The 20,352-nt window shown below is 36.7% G+C and overlaps 1 protein-coding gene and 1 pseudogene across 3 annotated transcripts in view; one reads left to right on the forward strand and one right to left on the reverse strand.

Annotated features, from left to right (window-relative positions):
* The window catches only part of DENND1B (DENN domain containing 1B), a 365,288-nt gene that overhangs the window by 186,387 nt on the left and 158,549 nt on the right, over positions 1 to 20,352 (reverse strand). The gene's annotated exons all lie outside the window — the stretch shown is intronic.
* On the forward strand, positions 14,870 to 15,307 carry LOC141510839 (mitochondrial intermembrane space import and assembly protein 40 pseudogene; annotated as a pseudogene).

A 20,352-nucleotide genomic window follows, 5' to 3' on the forward strand; every position in this document is an offset into this window, starting at 1 on the left:
GATACATTTTAGCTAGTATTTTAAGTTAAAAAATGTAAAAGCTATTTTAAACAAAAAAAGCTACAAAGCATTCTAATATGTACTATGCATTTTGAACCAACATTCCTGAAATTATTTATTAGCTAATGCTGCAAAATAGAACAAGTACTGCAAGAAACAATTTGAAACATTATAAAAGTGATTTATTTCAAAAGTTAGGTAAATGCTGAAAAAATATATGGGTAGATAAGTGTAGCTAGTAAAATGAAATCTAAAATTCTCATTTCAGTGTACAGCATCTGATAAATGAAAAAAAGATGAAAGGGAAAGTCAGATTAAATATTGCAATACTCTAAGAAATAGTGATTTATTATAGCAATTCTGAATAACTCAAGTGAGATTTTACACAAAACCAATATAATCTTTGAGAAAAATGTATGTATGGGATATGCTTCAACCTAATTAGCCAGACCCTGTTATTCTTTTACTCAAAAAATTTCAATAGTTCCATTCTCTACTTAGGATAAAATATAAACTCTACAGTTCATGCAAGACCATCAACAATAACAGATATATTTCATATTATTCATTTACAAGCATACTACAATGCAATTAAATTATACCTACTTGTTTGATAAATCAGATCCATTATTACTTTCAAAAATTGTGTTTTGAGGTTCAAAGTCACAACCAATACCACCAACTTGACAATTTCACACATGATTTTAAGATGTAGTGGATACAAGACTCCATTACTATAAAAAAGCATTTAAACTGGTAAAGCAAAACATGAATTTCACTCTCAATAAGGTGCATGCATTAAAATTTTTCAAGATCCCTGAGAGATATTTCAACAGAAATGGTAACTGTTCAACTGCTGACAAAAATATCAAGCAAGGTGTAAAAGAGACAAATGCTTGTCAAAGATATTTGGTCACATTGATGTTAAAAAAAAAGTAGCACCTTTACCTAGGCTTAAGCATTCCTGGTAAACAATGAGATACTCCAAATGTTATTGTCTGTTAAGTGACACTGACTGCATCAATTGTGAGGACCCTGTGCTTGTCCATTGACACAGTAAAGTCTAAATGGATTCAGAATATTTATTATTCAAACAGCATACATTGGGATGGGATACCCTACTGAGCTGGAAAGGCTATGTTTTTTGTGTGCCCTATATCCCTTTTCAAGTAGTTTTGTAAAACCTCAAAAAACATCTTAAGTGCACAAAAATAATACATAAGTTTACAAAGAAAAATACAAATATTATATTCATTTCAAAGCTGAAATTTATTTTCCAAATCAAAATCAGAGGCACTAAAATCTGCCTAAGGACCTCCTTAAATTAACAACCCTAACTGTAGCATGAACATCAGTATAATAGCAGAGAAGAGCATGTTAAAGCTACCTGAGGGACATTGCAAAGCACCTTTACTAACTGCCATGAAAACTGAAGTGCAGCTTCTAAATACTAATGTAATGTTGGCCTAAATCTAAGTTAGCTAGAGGGTACATTCGGTAGAATAGGTGAGTGAAATATCCTAGCATGTTTGAGAAGTTATGAGTATGGATAATATTGATCACTGGTAGCTTGTTTGTTAGAGCATAACGGTTACTAGTATGGTAGATAATTTTGTTAAAGTGGGCATAGTTATGGGTATGATTGATTCCTATACAATAGCAAGGTATGAAATACAACTGACTTTGAATATTGAAAAATATCCAGAGGGGAAATAAAGCTTTTAGAAAATATAAGGCTACAATATTTTACAGATGAGGAACAAGGTAGAACAAAAAAAATTATGTCAAAAGAAATTGTAAGACAGGAAGAAGAAAAAGGTTGGTTGTTCTAAGGGCAGGAGATGACAGATAAACAGTCATACTTGTCTACTGATAACCTTGCAATGTCAGAATAAAGTAAAAAAGGTCTCTAGTAAGTTGGGTAGACCCTCTGTGGGAAACTTAAAGGTTACATGCAGAGGAGGGGGCAGTTGTTCATATATATATACATATACATATACATATACATATATATATATATATATATATATATACATTCATTAGAGAGAACTAAATCAATGAAATCACAAATTCACATTTATACCTTACTGACATATGCCTACTTTCCCAGTAATATGCAGTTGTCATGAAAATAATCTATATAAAGTTTGTTCTCTGTTTAGTGAGAAAAGACAAGATTTCATCTGTAGTATTCCATTTTGAAGCATATCTTTATCACCATAAAACTATGAAAAACCCAGAATGAACTAGATTCATCAATTAAGAATTTATTCAGACCTAGACCCTAGAAGATAAATACAAAAAATGAAAGAATTCTTACTCCTTAAGAGTTCATAACCTAACAGAAAAGACTACATGAATACTTAAAAGTACAAAATAAACATAAATAAAATAGAAACAAAGTAGACAATTATAAAATTTGGGAAGGAAAAACATGAAGTTGGAAAGCGCAAGAAAATTTCCATGTAGAGGATGCTAACTGAATTATATCTGGATAGAAAAGAGAAAGGTAAGGGAAGGAAGACTTGCAGGTAGAGGAAACAGCCATGAAAATGCACAGAATTGGTGATAGAAAGTTGATTGTGAATAAATGAGAATAGAATCTTGCTAAATACTACTACTACTACTACTACTACTACTACTACTACTACTACTACTACTACTACTACTACTACTACTACTCAAATATAGATGATATATAAACACATATATAGACATATATGCATATAAATAATTCTTTTCATGCTTCTGTGAAATCTTCATTTTCTCTTGAGTCACTAATAATCTGTTACGTACACACTAAACACACACACACACACACACACACACAAACATACTTTAACTTATTCATCCATTCATCAGTTAAACCTTTGTTTCCTAATTGATGAACAATTAGAGCATCCTATTGACATCTTTCAACTCCACTCTTTACCTAAAAGTTTTTCTCTATTCTCTTTTCCTCCACTAATTTGTAAAGATGGTATTACTAGTTCTATGAGTGCAAGGGCTGCTAGGTGGCCCAGTGAATGCAGAGTGAGTCTGGGAGTCAGGAAGTCTCATCTTTACAAGTTCAAATCTGACATCAGATACTTAATAGCTATCAGTAAGTCACAGTCTCCTGCTTACTTCAGTTTCCTCATCTTTAAAATTAGCTGGCAAAGGAAATAGCAAACTACTCCAGTATAAGTAAATCCCAAATGAAGTCTTGAATAATATGACCCAATTGAAATAGTTGAACAACAACTACAAATGCAAATGGAGAGGCTTCCAATGCAAGAAATACTGTGGCAGGAGGAAAGATAACCAATCAATCAATGAATATGGATTAAGCATCTATTATGTGCAAGGCACTGTGATAAGCACTGGAGATACCAAATAGACAAAAGACAATCCCTATCAAGGAGCTTACAATCAAATGGGAGAGACAACTATAAACAAATATATATACAAAGCAAGCTATATACAAGATAAATTGGAAATAATTAAGGTGGAAATAACTTGAAACAACAGAGGTTGAGCAAGGCTTCTAATAAAAAATAGGATTTTAGTCAAGACAAATGAATCCAGGAAAATCCAGCAGAAATCATCAGAATGAAGTGAAAGCATTGAAGGCATGGGGGACAGTCAGAGAAAATGACTGGAATGAAGAGATGGAGTGTTTTATTTGTGGAACAACCAAGAGGCCATTGTCACTGGATCTAAGAGCACATGATGAAAAGTAAGGTTTAAAAGGATTACAAAAGACAAGAGAGGGCTAGTCTTTGAAAGACAGAATGCCAAACAAAATTTTTTATTTAATCCTGGAGGAAAAAGTTACCCATTAGATTTGGAGAGCAACCTGAGGTAGGCAAACCCACAAGAAGAATATTACAAGCAACCTAGGCATTAGACTTCAAGTTAAAATGTCAGAGAGAAACTTGGATCAGTGATAAGACCCCCTGCGTTTCATTTAGAACCTACAATGATCAAGCATCTTAACAGATTTTGGAGCGACAGAACACACTGAAGATAAGAATGAAACATCTTCCAATAAGGTTTGTCATGGGGGGATTGTATGGGTGTACTCAGGACAGAGAGTAGAGACCCAACAGACTTGCAGCAGGATGAAGTGAGGGGGACTAACCTGAGATTCTTTCTGGATCTTTCAGTTAGCTGTATGATGATAAAGGCATGCTTTAATATGGAATACTGCAGATGAAATCTTGTCTTTCTCTCACTAAGGAAAGAATAATCTTTATAATATTTATATAGATTATTCTCATGAAAAATACATATTACTGGGAAAGTAGGCATATGTCAGTAGGTATAAATGTGAATCTATGATTCCATTGATTTAGAAGTTCCCTCCAATGATATATAAAACGACTGGTCCATGCCCAACTCTCCTGTATTTCACTCATGCACGTAATCTTTAAGTTTCTCACAGAGTGTCTACCCAAATTACTAGAGGCTTTATTTACTTTATTCTGACATTGCAAGGTTGCCAGTAAACAAGTATGACTGTTCAACTGTCATCTCTTGCCTCAGAACAACCAACCTTTCTTTTCTTCCTGTATTACAATTTCTGTTGATATAATTTACTTTTGCTGTACCCTTTTGGAGTTGGGACTTGGCTGCATGGTGGAAGACTCCAGTCCAGTGAGCAGCTACAGTGCAGATTGCCCAGGATGCCATTCAGCCAACAAGCTGTTATGGACAGCCCAACCAGGACGTCAAACTTCTAGCATTCCAAGCCTGAAATTCCTGCTGTTCCCCTGAGGGAGGGTTTGGCATTCTTGTACAAACAGCTCAGACAAAGTTCCAGGTGTTCCCACCTCCTCCAATGAAGGAGTGTGCAGATGACTTCCCTCTGAGCTGACTGTCCACAGAGAGATCCAAGTATTTCCAGCCTGGACAGTGCCTGGGTTGCCTGACAGATAGCTCAGAGATTGACTCAGGCACCCCCAGTATCCCCAATATCCAGGGATTAAGGAGCAGACAGCCCCAGGGTAACTGCTCCACAGAGAAAGGTCCTGGTGTTCCTTACCAGTCTGCCCACCAAGTTCCCTGGAGTTCTTAACATTAATGTCCCAGGGCAGTAAGTAAGACTCAAGGGCCTCAATACTAAAGATCTGTAAGCTGCTCCCCCAATATTAGAATTTTGGGATATATACCAAATCTCAAGATGAATAAGAAAAAGCAGAGAAAGGCAGGGACCACTGAACGTTACCTTGGAGTTAAGGATAGACAAAACACCAGCTCACAAAAGGAGAGCAGAAAGGGAGCTACATGTGAAGCTATGGAAGAGAATATGAATTGGTTTCTAGCCCAGAAAGACTTCTTAGAAGAGCTCAGAAAGATTTTAAAAATCAAAAGGAAAAAATGGAAAAAAGAAATGAAAAGAGAAAATTAATATCTTGCAAGAAAACGTGTGAAAAGAAACAAATCCTTTCAAAATACAATGGGGGGGGGGGACTAGGTGGCACAGTGGATAGAGCACTGGCCCTGTAGTCAAGAGGACGTGAGTTCAAATGCAGTCTCAAATTCATAATTACCTAGCTGGGTGAACTTGAGCAAGTCATTTAATAACCCTAATACCTTGCAAAAACTAAATATATATATATATATATATATATATATATATATATATATATATATATAAAATATGAGACAACTGGAAAAAAGGTAATATCTTTTTAAAGAATAGAACTGACCAAATGGGAAACAAGATGCAAAATCTAAATGAGAAAAATACCTCCTTGAGAAATGGGATTGTTCATGGTCAGTTAGGTGGTGTAGTAGATAGAGCAGCAGCCCTGGAGTCAGAAGTACCTGAGTTCAAATCTGCCCCCAGGCACTTAATAATTACCTAGCTGTGTGTGTCCTTAGGCAAGCAACTCAACTCTATTGCCTTGCAAAAACCTAAAAAAATCCCAGACATGGGATTGTTCTAATGGAAGCTAATGATTTCATGAGAAACCAGGAATATGTTAAACAAAACGTAAAACATGAAAAATTAGAAGAAAATTTAAAATACCTCATTGGTAAAACAACTAAACCTGGAAAATATAATTGGAAGAGATAATTTAAGGAATACTGGACTACCTCAAAGCCATAACTAAAAAAAAAAGAGGGGGGGGCTGGATACAAATCTTCAGGAAATTGTAAATAACTGCCCTGACATCAAACCAGAGGGCAAAATAGTGATCAAAACAATTCACAGATCAACTCCTGAAAGGGATCCTAAAATGAAACATATCAAGGAATATTGTGGTGAAACTCTAGAATTATAAGATCCTACAAGTGACCAGAAAGAAGTAATTAAAATACTAAGGAGCCATAGTCAGGACTGAACAGGACCTAGCTGTATCAACATTAAAGGACTGAAGGACCTGCAATATGATATTCCAGAGGGCAAGGAAGCTTGGATTACAACCAAGAATCAATCACCCAGCAAAACTGAACATACTCTTTCAGGGAGAGAAATAGATGACTTTTTTTTTAGGGTGTTTTTTTTTTTTTTTTTTGCCAGGCAGATGGGTTTAAGTGGCTTGCCCAAAGCCACACAGCTAGGCAATTATTAAGTGTCTGAGACCGGATTTGAACCCAGGTACTCCTGACTCCAGGGCTGGTGCTTTATCCACTGCACCACGTAGCTGCCCCGAAATAGATGACTTTCAAGCTTTTCTGATGAAAAGACCAAAGCTCAACAGAAAATTAGATCCTCCAACAGGAGACTCAAGAAACACATAAAAAGGAAACTAAGGGAAAGGAAAAGGGCATTAGTCTCTAAGTTTGAAATGGTTACATCCTTTCCCAGGAGGAAGATTCTCAAAACTCTTGAGAGTCAACTATTTAGTCAACTACTTAGTTTGAAGGTATGGACATAAATTGATATAAATGAAATGATTTTTTTTAAATTAAAACATTAAAAGGGGGGCATAGTGAGATGGGAAGGGGAGGAAGAATGGGGTAAAAAAATCACATGAGGAGATAAAAACGAATATTGCATCAGAAAACTCTAATGGGGGGGGGGGGGCAGAGCCAAGATGCCAACAAGAGCAGATCAAGTCTTAGGCACTCTCTCATAAATCCTCAAAACTAAAGATTCTGACTAAATTTTCCAGAGACAGAATCCACAGAGGGACCCAGTGAAGCAGTTCTCCTACCCAAGGTTACCTGGAAAAGAGTAGAAAGGCTCTGCTTCCCAGGGTCGGAGGAGCAGCCCTCCAGGGGGATGGCCCTCCAGAGCAAAAGAATTTCAGCCTCCAAGAGGTAGTCCCAGGGCGCTGGGAGCCATGGCTCACAAGGTGGGTTTCCTGAGCTACACCCTGGGGAGCACCAGGCACAAACTGGGGGGACAGGTACCTCTGCCAGAGCGAGCATATGAATCCCAGCCCTCAGGGCACACAGCAAGCAGCTTGGCCACTGCATTGCAGATCCAAGAAACAGAAGCAGGCGGAGCTGGTAAGCAGGAGACCCCAGGGCATAAGCCCACTGAACCTAGGGAGGGGAGTGAAGAGACAGACTGTAGAACTCTGGCCTCTGACCCTGGAACAGGACTCTGGGGCTCTGACCACATTCAGATCCTGATCGCAGTCTAGGGCCCCCCCATAGAAGAGCAGGGGGCCCCTCCACCTAAGCACCATGGCAGAGGGAGGCGCTTATGGTCATGCACAGATCAGGAGGGAGGACAGAGCCTCGCACACTGAGACCCTTGTGGGAGTGCCACAAAAGCTCAGGAAGCACCCCCAAAACAGGCTTAGGCTGGGAAAATGAGCAAGCAGAGAAAGAAGAAGAACACTATTGAGAAATACATTATCTATGATCCCAAGAAGTATCAATATATATTCAGTCTGAAGATGAGGAAACACAAGCTCCTGCATCTAAAGACTCCAAGAAAAGCAGATATTGGGATCAGGCTATGACAGAGCTCAAAAAAGACTTTGACATAAGCAAACAGCAGAGTGGATTATAAACCAGAATCCTACAATATGCTGCTTACAAGAAACTCCTTTGAAGCAGAGAGATACATATAGAGTAAAGGTAAAAGGTTGGAGCAAAATATATTTTGCTTCACCTGAAGTAAAAAAAAAGCAGGGGTAGCAAACCTTATCTCAGACAAGGCAGCAGCAAAAATACATAGCATTAAAAGACATAAGGAAGGAAACTTTATCCTCCTAAAAAGTACCATAGACAATAAAGTCATTTCAATATTAAATATATATGCACCCAGTGGGACAGCACCCAAATACTTAGAGGAGAAGCTGAAAGAACTACAGGAAGACATAGACAACAAAAACTCTACTAATGGGAGACCTCAACCTCCCGCTATCAGATCTAGATAAATCGAATCATAAAACAAACAAGAAAGTAGGGAGGTAAACAGATTGTTAGAAAAATTAGATATGGTAGACATATGGAGGAAACTGAATGGGGATAGAAAGGAATATACCTTTTTCTCTGCAGTACATGGAACTTATACAAAAATTGAACATGTACTAAGATATAAAAACCTAATGGTCAACTGCAGAAAGGCAGAAATACTGAATACATCTTTCTGAGATCACAATGCAATAAAAGTCACATCCAATACTGGGCCAAGGAGATATAGACCCAGAACAAACTGGAAACTGAATAGCCTCATTTTAAAAAATGAGTGGACCAAAAAACAAATCACAGAAAGAATTAACCATTTTATCCTAGACAATGATAATAATGAAACAACATACCAAAAGCTATGGGATTCATTCAAAGCAACTCTCAGGGGATATATTATAGCTCTAAATGCTTATATAAATAAATTGGAGAAAGAAGAAATCAATGAACTAAACATGCAACTAAAAAAATTAGAGAAAGAACAAATTAAAAATTCCCAATTAAGTACCAAATTAGAAATTCTAAAAAATTAAAGAAATTAATAAAATCGAAAGCAAAAAAACTATTGAATTAATAAATAAAACCAAAAGTTGGGATTGTGAAAAAAACCAATAAAATTGATAAACCTCTGGCCAATTTGATTCACTTGATTAAAAAAAAGAAAGAAGAAAACCAAATTGCTAGTATCATAAATGAAAAAGGTGAACTCACCATCAATGAGGAGGAAATTAAAATAATAATTCGAAATTATTTTGCTCAACGCTATGCTGATAAATTTGATAATCTAAGTGAAATGGATGAATATTTACAAAAATATAAGTTGCCCAGGTTAAAAGAAGAAGAGATTAAATACCTAAAAACTGTAACTCAGAAAAAGAAATACAACAAGCCATTATTGAACACCCTAAAAAAAAATCTCCAGGGCCAGATGGATTCACAAGTGAATTCTACCAAACATTTAAGGAACAATTGGTTCCAATCCTATATAAACTCTTTGGAAAAATAGGGAAAGATGGAACTCTGCCTAACTCTTTCTATGAAACCAATATGGTACTGTTACCTAAACCAGGAAGAGTTAAAACAGAGAAAGAAAATTATAGACATATTTCCCTGATGAATATAGATGCAAAAATCCTAAATAAAATCTTAGTAAAATGATTACAACAAGTCATCACTAGGATAATACATTATGATCAAGTAGGATTTATTCCAGGAATGCAGGGTTGGTTCAATATTGGGAAAACTATTAGTATACTCAATTATATCAACAACAAACCTATCAGAAATCATATGATCATATCAATAGATGCCGAAAAAGCTTTTGACAAAATACAGCATCCATTCCTATTAAAAACACTAGAGTGTAGTGTAGGACTAAATGGACTGTTCCTTAAAATAATTAGCAGTATCTATCTGAAACCATCAACAAGCATTATATTCAATGGGGAGATGCTAGAGGCATTCCCAATAAGATCAGGGGTGAAACAAGGATGCCCATTATCACCACTACTATTCAATATTGTATTAGAAATGTTAGCATCAGCAATTAGAGAAGAAAAAGAAATTGAAGGAATTAGAATTGGGAAGGAAGAGACAAAACTCTCACTCTTTGCAGATGACATGATGGTCTACCTAGAGAACCCCAAGAAATCATTTAAAAAACTACAGGAAACATTTAGCAATTTTAGCAAAGTTGCAGGTTATAAAATAAACCCTCATAAACCCTCAACCTTTCTATATATGTCTAGCAAGAAACAGCAGGAAGAGCTAGAAAGAGAAATCCCATTCAAAGTAACCTCAGACAATATAAAATATTTGAGAGTCTATTCGCCAAGACAGACTCAGAATCTTTTTGAAAACAACTATAAAACACTTCTCACATAAATTAAATTAGAATTAAATAACTAGGCAAATATCAACTGCTCATGGATAGGGAGAGCTAATATAATAAAAATGACAATTCTACCAAAACTAAACTATCTGTTTAGTGACCTACCAATCAAAATTCCAAAAAATTACTTTAACGAGTTAGAAAAAATTGTAAGTAAATTCATATGGAGAAATAAAAAGTCAAGAATTGCCAGGAGCTTAATGAAAAAAAAAGTGCAAAAGAAGGTGGCTTATCCCTACCTGATCTAAAATTATATTATAAAGCATCAGTCATCAAAACTGTTTGGTATTGGCTAAGAAATAGAGTGGTGGACCAGTGGAATAGACTAGGTGTAAAAGCAGGAGATGATTATAGTAATCTCCTGTTTGATAAACCCAAAGAGTCCAGCCATCGGGATAAAAACTCCCTCTTTGATAAAAATTGCTGGGATAATTGGAAGTTAGTATGGAAGAAACTTAGACCAACACCTCACACCCTTTACCAAGATAAGATCCAAATGTTTACAGGACATAGACATAAAAAACAATACTATAAACAAATTAGAAGATCAAGGACTAGTCTACCTGTCAGATCTATGGAAAAGGGAACAGTTTATGACTAAAGAAGAGTTGGAGACCATCACCAAAAACCAATTAGATGATTTCCATTACATTAAATTAGAAAGCTTTTGCACAGATAAAAACCCAATGTAACCAAGATCAATAGAAATGTAGTAAATTGGGAAACAATCTTTACAACTAATGATACTGACAAAGGATTCATTTCTAAAATATACAGAGAACTGAGTCATATTTTTTTAGGGTTGTTTTTTGTTTTTTTGCGAGGCAAATGGGGTGAAGTAGCTTGCCCAAGGCCACGCAGCTAGGTAATTATTAAGTGTCTGAGACCAGATTTGAACCCAGGTACTCCTGGCTCTAAGGTCGGTGCTTTATCCACTACACCACCTAGCCGCCCCTGAGTGTCATATTTTTAAAACAAAAAGCCATTCCCCAATTGACAAATGGTCAAAGGATATGCAAAGGCAATTTACAGATGAGGAGATTAAAGTAATCCATAGCCATATGAAAAAATGCTCTAAATCATTAATTATTAGAGAAATGCAAATTAAAGCTTCTCTGAGGTACCACCTCACACCTCTCAGATTGGCCAGTATGACCAGGAAGGATAATGATCATTGTTGGAAGGGATGTGGGAAATCTGGGACACTATTACACTGTTGGTGGAGTTGTGAACTCATCCAACACTTCTGGAGAGCTATTTGGAACTATGACCAAAGGGCAACAAAAATGTGCATACCCTTTGACCCAGCAATACAACCACTGGGTCTATACCCAGAAGAGATAAGGAAAAAGGGTAAAAACATTACTTGTACAAAAATATTTACAGCAGCCCTGTTTGTGGTGGCAAAGAATTGGAAATCCAATTGGGGAATGTCTTAGCAAACTGTGGTATATGTATGTCATGGAACACTATTGTTCTATTGTTCTATTAGAAACCAGAAGGGTTGGGATTTCAGCGAAACCTGGAGGGATTTGCATGAACTGATGCTGAGTGAGATGAGCAGAACCAGAAAAACACTGTACACCCTAACAGCAACATGGGAGTGATGATCAGCCTTGAAGGATTTGCTCACTCCATCAGTGCAACAATCAGGAACAATTTTGGGCTGTCTGCACAGGAGAGTACCATCTGTATCCAGATAAGGAGCTGTGGAGTTTGAACAAAGTGCAAGGAGATGATTATAGTAATCTGCTGTTTAGGAAAAAAAAAACAGATAGCTTATTGTCTGATCTTGTTACCTCTTAGACTTCTCTTCTCTTTAAGGATATGATTTCTCTCTCATCACACCCAATTTGGATCAAGGTACAACATGGAAACAAAGTAAAGAGTGACAGAGCACTTTCTGTGGGGGGGAGGGAAGCAAGATTGGGGAAAAATTGTAAAACTCACATAATATCTTTAATAAAAATAAATTAATAAATTGGTTTAAAAATAAAAAAATGTCTTTGAAAATCAAATGAGGGAGTTAGAAGAAAAACTAGGGAAAAAAATGAGAGAGATGCAGGAAAAACATGAAAATGAAGTCAGTAGCCTAGTCAAGGAAATCCAAAAAAAAAATGCTGAAGAAAATAGCATGCTAAAAACCAGCTTAGCTCAAATGGATAAAAGAGTTCAAAAAATTATTGAGGAGAACAATGCTTTAAAAAGCAAAATTGGCCAGATGGAAAAAGAGATTAAGAAAACTATCTGAGGAAAACAAATCCTTCAAACAAAGAACAGAACTCAGGGAGATTGATGAATTTACGAGAAATCAGGCCTCATTACTTCAAAACCAAAAAATGAAAAATTAGAAGAAAATGTGAAACATTTCATTGAAAAAACAACTGATATGGAAAATAGATTTAGGAAAGATAATTTAAAAATTATTGGAATACCTGAAAGTCATGATCAGGAAAAGAGCCTTGATATCATTTTCAAAGAATTACTACAGGAAAATTGCCCTGATATCCTAGAAGCAGAGGGCAAAAATAGAAATGGAAAGAATCTACCAATCCCCCGGAGAAAGAGATCCCAAAAAACCAACACCTAGGAATGTTATAGCCAAGTTCCAGAACACCAAAGTCAATAAAAAAATATTACAAGCAGCCAGAAGGACAATTCAAATATTGTGGAGCTGCAGTCAGGATCACACAGAACTTAGCAGCAACTACATTAAAAGTTCATAGGGCTTGGAATATAATATACCTGAAGGCAAAGGAGCTTAGAATGCAACCAAGACTTAACTACCCAGCAAGGCTGAATGTCCTCCTCCAGGGAAAAAGATGGATTTTCAATGAACTAGGGGAATTTCAAATGTTCCTGTTGGAATGGCCAGAGCTGAACAGAAGGTTTAATCTTCAAATACAGGACTTAGGTGAAGCACAGAGATTGGAGGAGAAGGGGAAGATATGAAGGATTTAATGATGATGAACAGCATGTATTCCTGCATAGAAAAATGACACTGATAATACTCATATGAACCTTCTCGGTTAACAGAGCAGGTAGAAAGAGCTTTTATAGTTGAAGCACAGGAGAAAGCTGAATTTGAAGATCAAATATGGTGTAAAAATGAAGTCAATAGAAAAAAGGGCAATGTAATGGGAGAAAGAAAAAGGAGAGGGGGGAATAGACAAGATATTTCATATAATAAGATTTTTCCTTATTACAATGAGCTATTGCAATGATATGGAAGGGGGGAAGCAAGGGGGAATGAGGGAATCTTTGCTCTCATCAGAGGTAGCAAGAGAGGAAACAGCATATATATATATATATATATATATATATATATATATATATATATATATATATATATGTATATGTATATACACACACACACACACACACACACACACACACACTCAATGGAGTATAGACATCCGGAGTAAGAAGGGGGGGACAGGGGGAAGGGTGTATGTGAGTGTTAGAGGAGAGGATGGACCATGGGGGGAGTGTGGTCAGATATATCACATTTTCTTTTTTACTTCTTGCAAAGGTCTGGGACTGGATGGCCTGTCCGGGACCATAGGGCCAGGTGGATGCTGGGCCTAAGGGGTGGTAGGGGGGCTCAGGGCCTCTTGGCCCAAGGACCAGGGATCTTTCTGCTGCACCACTCAGCTACCCTACAGCAGAGTCAGAGTGAAAGGAGAGAGGAAAATATAGTACATGGTAGTGGAGAAATACAAAAGGAGGGAGTTGCGATCAGCAACGGCAATGGTGGAAAAATATGGAAGTTGTACAATGGACTTATAAAGAATATGATCCACCCGTGACAACCATGTTTATCATTATTATTATTATTATTATTATTATTATTATTATTATTATTATTTTGGGGGGGGTGCAAGGCAAATGGGGCTGGGTGGCCTGCCCGGGGCCACCGCATAGCATGGATCGTTGGGTATCTGAGGCCAGATTTGGACCCAGGTGCTCCTGGCTCAGGGCCAATGCTCTAAGCACCACCCAGCCACCCCTACTATTATTACTATTTCATTTTATTTTGGGTCTTTTTTTCTTTTTGGGGGGGGTTTTGCAGGGCAATGGGGTTGGGGTGGTTTGCATGTCACACGGCTGGGTGATTATTGGGTGTATGGGGTAGGATATGGGCTCAGGCTCCATCCATTGTACCACCTGGCCATATCTAAAGTTATTACTCTTATTTTTTTAATTTTAATTTTTTTCCTCTCCCCTTTACTTTATCGCTCAAGTGAGTTTATATTTTTTGGGGGAGGGGTATTTTGTTTACTCTTACACAAGTATATTTTATTAATGTATAAAAAACATTATTTGTAAAAAAAAATGTGCATACCCTTTGATCCAGCATACCACTCCTTGGTCTATACCCTGAAGAGATGATGAAAAAGGGTAAAAACATCACTTGTACAAAAATATTCATAGTAGCCCTGTTTGTAGTGGCAAAGAATTGGAAATCAAGTATATGTCCTTCAATTGGGGAATGGCTTAGCAAATTGTGGTATATGTATGTCATGGAACACTATTGTTCTATTAGAAACCAGAAGGGGGAGCCTCCAGCGTGGGCACTGGGTCGGAGCTGTGGGAGCCGGTAGCTGGGGGACCTCAGCCATGTCCTACTGCCAGCAGGAAGGAAAAGACCGGATTATATTTGTGACCAAAGAAGACCATGAGATGTCAAGTAATGCTATGCTGGTACCAAATGACCCCAACGATCCCTATGAAGACCATGGGTTGATACTGCCCAGTGGAGACATCAACTGGAACTGCCTGTGTCTCGGGGGCATGGCCATCGGACCCTGTGGAGAACAGTTTAAGTCGGCCTTCTCCTGCTTCCATTACAGCTCCGAGGAGGTCAAAGGCTCAGACTGTGTAGACCAGTTCTGGGCCATGCAAGAATGTATGCAGAAGTTCCCAGACCTCTACACCCAGGAGGATGAAGAAGAGAAAGCCAGTGAGGCTACTGAGCAGGCAGCAACCACCACTGCCACTGCGGCTGCAGCTGCCACAGCCACGGCAACTCTGACCAAAGAGGAGGGCTCCATCTAGTAAAGACCACCAAGATGCCCATGGCCTGCCTTTGTCCCTTTGACAGAGGTGGACTTTTGCACAATGTCTCTCTGGGGGTCTCCATAGAAAGTCTCTTCCCTTTTCATGTTTTGAGCACTGTTTATGAGGTAACTTATTGTGATGGGCAGGGGCCTTAACCCTGTAACACAAACACTGAAAAGAGATGGGAGGGGTTGTGTGTGTGTGTGTGTGTGTGTGTGTGTGTGTGTCAGTGTACATGTGTGTACGTGTGTGCTCCATGTAAACCTCTCAACAGATCTACTTGCTGCTGCTGCTTTTGAATTCATGTCCAGAGCATCCCAAGTCTCACCAGTTTATTTGAAAGAGCATCACATGGTGTCTTAGCACTCCCCCAAGTCACCGCTCCTTGGACCCAGGCTGGAATCATTCATTGTGCTAAGGTCCCATGTTTGTGTGTTTCCCAGAAAATATCAAAGAGAAAGGACCATTATCTGAGATGATTGATTTTTTTAAGTGAATCTCAAATTTATATTGTGCAAAGATACTGATTCATGATACAGTTATATCAGGAATAGATAAATATCATATATATATATACATATATGTGTGTCTACACACACATACACACACACAGACACACACATATATATTGCTTATAGATTCTGGGAAATAAATGACTTGGGCAGGATTTTTGTTTCTTTTTTTTGATTTTATGTGTTGAGCTCTGGTTTTCACACATTTTCAAAGTGCAGATGTGCAGCTACATCCAGCAGCCTCTGATTCTACTTCCAAAACGAATGTGAAAAATAGTTATCACTGTTCCTTTACTGTTGAGAACAGCCTGGTTGAGAGTTGCTTTGTTAATGCCTGTTCCATCTTTGCCATTTCATTCAAAATGCCTTTGGGAGGTGGAGACTGAACTGTTACCTGTAGTAACAGTCTTAGAGAAAATAGTGTGACTTCAAGTGCATATTAAAAGAAAAAAAATATTAAAAAAAAAAAAAGAAACCAGGAGGGATGGGAATTCATGGAAGCCTGAAGGGATATGCATGAGCTGAAGCTGAGTGAGATGAACAGAACCAGAAAAACACTGTACACCCTAAGAGCAACATGGGGGCGATGATCAACCTTGATGGACTCACCCATTCCATCAGTGCAACAATCAGGGACAATTTGGGGCTGTCTGCAATGGAGAATACCATCTGTGTCCAGAGAAAGAACTGTGGAGTTTGAACAAAGACCAAGGACTATTACCTTAAATTTAGAAAAAAAAAAACCTTGATATTTTATTGTCTGATCTTGCTATCTTTTATACTTTATGTTTCTTCCTTAAAGATATCATTTCTCTCTCATCACACTCAATTTGGATGAATGTTTATCATGGAAACAATGTAAATACTGACAAACTGCCTTCAGTGGGGGTGTGGGGAGGGAAGTAAGATTAGGGGAAAAATTGTAAAACTCAAAATAAATAAAATCTTTAATAAAAAAAAAAGAAAACTCTAATTCTCCACAGATCTGGCCTAAAGAGAGAGAATAACACATACACACTCAGTTAGATTTGGAAATTTCTTCAATTATTAGAAAGGTATGGGAGAAGAAGGGGGGGACAGAAAGAGGGACTATTAGAAGGGAGAGGAGGAAGAAGGGGAAAAAGGAAAGAGGGAAGAAAAAAGTGAGGTGGCTGATAGAAGGGGAGGACAAATTGAGGGAATTGGTATTCAGAAGCAAAACACTGGGGAGGAGGGACAAGGTGAAGGGAGGGGGAAAATATCAATGTAGGAGAGAGAGCATGGAGGATAATAAAGAGCTACTAATTATAAATGTGTATGTGAACTGGATTACTTCTCACAAAAAAATGGAAATGGATAGCAGAGTGGATTAAAAACCAGAATTCTACAATATGCTGCTTACAAGAACAAAATTGAAGCAGAGAGTTGCACAGAAATCAAAAGTAAAAGGCAATATATTATCCTTCAACTGAGGTGAAAAAAGGAGGGGAAGCAATCCTTGCCTCAGACAAAGCAATTGCAAAAATAAAACTCATTAAAAGGGTTAAGGAGAGAAGCTACATCCTAAAAGTTATCACAGACAATGATGTAATTTGAATACTAAAAATGTACACATCAAGCGGTATAACAACTAAACTCTTAGAGAAGCTAAATGAAGACAAAGACAAAAAAAAAGCATAGGAAGACATAGCAAAACTTAACTGAAGGGGGAACCTCAATCTCCCTCTCTCAGAATTAGATAAACCTAACCATACTTAAACAAGAAGGAGGTTAAGAAGGTGAAGAGAATGTTAGAAAAACTAGATATGACAGACCTCTAGAGAAAATTAAATGGGGATTGAAAGGAATATACTTTTTTCTGCAGTTTATGGGATATACATAAAAATTGACCATGTATTGGGGCATAAAAACCCCATAATCAAATGTAGAAAGGCAGAAATATTGAAAATATTGAATACTGAAGAGGAAAATACTTACTTAACTTTAAATAATCCGATCTCAGAAAAAAATAATTGAAGAAGTCATCAATGAGCTCCCTAAGAAAAAATCTTCAGGGCCAGATTTATTCACAAGTGAATTCTACCAAACATTCAAGGAACAATTAGTTCCAATTCTATATATAAACTATTTGTTTTTGGTTTTTGTTTTTGGTTTTTTTTTTTTGCTAGGCAGTGGGGTTAAGTGACTTGCCCAATGTCACACAGCTAAGTAATTATTAAGTTTATGAGGCTGAATTTGAACTAAGGTCCTCCTGACTCCAGGGTCGATGCTCTATCCATTGTGCCATCTAGCCACCCCTATATAAACTATTTGAAAAAATTGGTGAAGAAGGAATTCAGTCAAATTCCTTCTGTGACACCAAGATGGTACTGAGAGCTGGATTAGGAAGAATCAAAACAGAGAAAGAAAATTATGAACCAATTCCCCTAAAGGATATGGATGCAAAAATTAAATATAATTTTAGCAAAGTGATTACAGCAAGTTATCAATAGGATAATACAGTATGATCAAGTAGAATTTATTTCAGGAATGCAGAATTGGTTCAAAATTAGGAAAATTATCAGCATAATTGATTATATCAATAATAAACCCAAACAGAAATCCTATGATTATTTTAATAGATGCTGAAAAAACTTTTGAGAATATATAGCACCCCTTCCTATTGAAAATAATAGAAAGCATAGGAATAAATGAAGCGTTCCTTAAAAGTTAAGTAGTATCTAGCTAAAATCATCAACAAGTGGGTATAAGCAAGAAGCATTCCCAGTAAGATCGGGGTGAAACAAGGATATCCATTAGCATCACTATTATTCAATATTATACTAGAAATGTCAATAAGAGAAGGAGAAATTGAAGGAATTAGAATAAGTATTGAAGAAACAAAATTCTCACTCCCTTGCAGTTGACATGTTGATATACTTAGAAAACCCTAGAAAATCATCTAAAATAAATAAAACAATTAGCAACTTTAAGCAAAGTTGCAAGATATAAAATAAAGACATGTAAATCATCAGCATTTCTACATTTATTACTAAACAAGACTCAGTAGCAAGAGACAGAAAGAGAAATTTCACTTAAGGTAATGGTAGACAACACAAAATACATGGGAGACTACCTACCAAGGTAGAAATTATATGAAAACAATTATAAAATGCTTCACACACAAATAAAATCAGAACTAAATACTTGGGCAAATGTCAATTAGTCACGGGGGGTCAAGATAATATAATAAAATGACAATTCTATCCAAATTAAATTACGTATTTAGTACCATTTCAATCAAACTTTCAAACAATTACTTCAGTGAGCTACAAAAATGGTAATGAAATTCATTTGGAGGAACAAAAGGTCAAGACTATTAAGGGAATTAATGTAAAACATTGCAAAGGAAGGTGGTCTACCCATACTAGATCAAAATTTTATTATAAAGCATCAGTCATCAAAACAGTTTAGTCCTGGCTAAGAACTGGAATGGTAGATCAGTGGTATAGCTTAGGTGCAACAGAAACAGCAGTAAATGATTATGGTAATCTACTGTTTGATAAACCCAAAGATTTCAACTTCTGGGATAAAAACTCACACTTCGATAAAAAACTGCTGGTAAAATTGGAAGATGTATGGCATAAATTAGGCAGAGAAGAACATCTCACACAGGATTTAGACATAACAAGTAATGTTATAAATCAATTAGTTTACTTATCAGATCTATGGAAAGGGGAGCAATTTATGATCAAGGAAGAGATAGAGAACAGTATAAAAGACAAACTGGATAATTTTTATTACACTAAATTAAAAAGGTTTTGTACACACAAAACCATTGCAACCAAGATTAAAAGGAATGTAGTAAAATTGGGAAACAATTTTTACAACTAGTGTTTCTGATAAAGGATTCATTTCTAAAATATATAGATAAGTCAAATTTATAAGAAAATAAGTCATTCATCACAATTCATAGATAGTCAAAGGACATGGAAAGGCAATTCTCAGATGAAGAAATCAAAGCTACTATAGTCTTTTGAAAAATTGCTCTAAGGGGCAGCTGTGTGGTACAGTGGATGGAGCACCAGCCCTGGAGTCAGGAGGAGCTTAGTTCAAATCTGACTTTAGACAGTTAATAATTACCTAGTTGTGTGACCTTGGGCAAGTCACTTAACCTCATTGCCTTGCCAAAAAAAGGTAAAAAAAACTGCTCTAAATCATTACTGATTAGAGAAATGCAAATTAAAACGACTTTGAGGTACTACCTCACACATATCTGACTGGTCAATATTACTATAAAGGAAAATGATCAGTATTGGAGGACATGTGAGAAAAATGGGACACTAATGCATTGATGGAGGTATTGTGAACTGATCCAACCTTTCTGGAGAACAATTTGAAATTATGCCTGAAAGGCAATAAAACTGTGTATACCCTTTGATCCTGTAGTACCACTACTAGGATTTTATCCTGAAGAGATCATGAAAAAGGGTAAAAATCCCACACGTACAAAAATATTCATAGTAGCTCTTTTTGTAGTAGCACAGAATTAGAAATTGAGGGAAATGTCCA

This window comes from Macrotis lagotis, chromosome 2 (genome assembly GCF_037893015.1).
Source record: "Macrotis lagotis isolate mMagLag1 chromosome 2, bilby.v1.9.chrom.fasta, whole genome shotgun sequence".
Classification (NCBI taxonomy): domain Eukaryota; kingdom Metazoa; phylum Chordata; class Mammalia; order Peramelemorphia; family Peramelidae; genus Macrotis; species Macrotis lagotis.